This window comes from Schistocerca americana, unplaced genomic scaffold (genome assembly GCF_021461395.2).
Source record: "Schistocerca americana isolate TAMUIC-IGC-003095 unplaced genomic scaffold, iqSchAmer2.1 HiC_scaffold_77, whole genome shotgun sequence".
NCBI classification, from domain to species: Eukaryota; Metazoa; Arthropoda; class Insecta; order Orthoptera; family Acrididae; genus Schistocerca; species Schistocerca americana.
This window is the reverse complement of record NW_025726533.1, coordinates 77,501-80,000: the sequence shown is the minus strand read 5'-3', so window position 1 is coordinate 80,000 and position 2,500 is coordinate 77,501. Positions and strand designations below refer to the sequence as shown.

General features: G+C 60.6%; 1 pseudogene; it reads left to right on the top strand.

Moving 5' to 3' along the window:
* Positions 1-2,500, top strand: part of LOC124590717 — a 7,762-nt pseudogene that overhangs the window by 1,097 nt on the left and 4,165 nt on the right.

The window sequence follows — 2,500 nt, the reverse complement described above, 5'->3', positions numbered from 1 at the left end:
CGAGGTGAGGCGCACCTAGAGCGTACACGTTGGGACCCGAAAGATGGTGAACTATGCCTGGCCAGGACGAAGTCAGGGGAAACCCTGATGGAGGTCCGTAGCGATTCTGACGTGCAAATCGATCGTCGGAGCTGGGTATAGGGGCGAAAGACTAATCGAACCATCTAGTAGCTGGTTCCCTCCGAAGTTTCCCTCAGGATAGCTGGTGCTCGTACGAGTCTCATCCGGTAAAGCGAATGATTAGAGGCCTTGGGGCCGAAACGACCTCAACCTATTCTCAAACTTTAAATGGGTGAGATCTCCGGCTTGCTTGATATGCTGAAGCCGCGAGCAAACGACTCGGATCGGAGTGCCAAGTGGGCCACTTTTGGTAAGCAGAACTGGCGCTGTGGGATGAACCAAACGCCGAGTTAAGGCGCCCGAATCGACGCTCATGGGAAACCATGAAAGGCGTTGGTTGCTTAAGACAGCAGGACGGTGGCCATGGAAGTCGGAATCCGCTAAGGAGTGTGTAACAACTCACCTGCCGAAGCAACTAGCCCTGAAAATGGATGGCGCTGAAGCGTCGTGCCTATACTCGGCCGTCAGTCTGGCAGTCATGGCCGGTCCTTGCGGCCGGCCGCGAAGCCCTGACGAGTAGGAGGGTCGCGGCGGTGGGCGCAGAAGGGTCTGGGCGTGAGCCTGCCTGGAGCCGCCGTCGGTGCAGATCTTGGTGGTAGTAGCAAATACTCCAGCGAGGCCCTGGAGGGCTGACGCGGAGAAGGGTTTCGTGTGAACAGCCGTTGCACACGAGTCAGTCGATCCTAAGCCCTAGGAGAAATCCGATGTTGATGGGGGCCGTCATAGCATGATGCACTTTGTGCTGGCCCCCGTTGGGCGAAAGGGAATCCGGTTCCTATTCCGGAACCCGGCAGCGGAACCGATACAAGTCGGGCCCCTCTTTTAGAGATGCTCGTCGGGGTAACCCAAAAGGACCCGGAGACGCCGTCGGGAGATCGGGGAAGAGTTTTCTTTTCTGCATGAGCGTTCGAGTTCCCTGGAATCCTCTAGCAGGGAGATAGGGTTTGGAACGCGAAGAGCACCGCAGTTGCGGCGGTGTCCCGATCTTCCCCTCGGACCTTGAAAATCCGGGAGAGGGCCACGTGGAGGTGTCGCGCCGGTTCGTACCCATATCCGCAGCAGGTCTCCAAGGTGAAGAGCCTCTAGTCGATAGAATAATGTAGGTAAGGGAAGTCGGCAAATTGGATCCGTAACTTCGGGATAAGGATTGGCTCTGAGGATCGGGGCGTGTCGGGCTTGGTCGGGAAGTGGGTCAGCGCTAACGTGCCGGGCCTGGGCGAGGTGAGTGCCGTAGGGGTGCCGGTAAGTGCGGGCGTTTAGCGCGGGCGTGGTCTGCTCTCGCCGTTGGTTGGCCTCGTGCTGGCCGGCGGTGCAGGATGCGCGCGCCTGCGCGGCGTTCGCGCCCCGGTGCTTCAACCTGCGTGCAGGATCCGAGCTCGGTCCCGTGCCTTGGCCTCCCACGGATCTTCCTTGCTGCGAGGCCGCGTCCGCCTTAGCGTGCTCCTCCGGGGGCGCGCGGGTGCGCGGATTCTCTTCGGCCGCCATTCAACGATCAACTCAGAACTGGCACGGACTGGGGGAATCCGACTGTCTAATTAAAACAAAGCATTGCGATGGCCCTAGCGGGTGTTGACGCAATGTGATTTCTGCCCAGTGCTCTGAATGTCAACGTGAAGAAATTCAAGCAAGCGCGGGTAAACGGCGGGAGTAACTATGACTCTGATTTCGCAGAGTGGAAGACCGCACCAGGGGCTTGGGGGGGTTACCAGCCCCCCCTCGCACTATCCCTTTTTTAGTTGGGGGCAGTAAGCAGAGAATAAGTGGTGGCCCTTCCGCTGAAGGTGCCACCCCAACTCCCCCAGCACCTAGCCGGCCAACCGGCCGTGCCGAAAATCTTGTAACTTTTGCAGCTATGTATACCTGTAGTGAGTGCCACCGCAGCTTTACAACCAAGAACGGTCTCGGGGTCCATCGCCGCCGCCAACATCTTGCGGCCGCCAACGCGGAGATCGTCACGGAGAGGCATCGCGCGAGGTGGACGGAGGAAGAAGTCCTGTCGCTCGCCAAGGCGGAGGCCGAACTGTTCCTTGAGAGGGACGCCCGGTTCTTCTTCGTCAATCAAGAACTCATCAGGATGTTCCCCGACCGAACGCTCGAGGCAATCAAGTGCCGACGGCGGCAAGCTGCCCACAAGCAGCTTGTCCGCCAATTCATGGAGGCGCTTGAGATCGGTCGGGGGGAAGAGCCGGCGTCCCGCCGGGGAGCAGCGAGCCCGCTGCCTGACGCGGGCGAGGCCGCTGCGCCGCCCGTCGACGCAGCCGAGGACTTCGCGGCCGACACCACCGGGCCGCCGCCGGAGGGGCCGACTGACGCCGCCATCTGGGAGCATCTGGCGGGGCTACCCGCTTCCGCCCAGCGTTTCTCTGCCCTGGATCGTGTC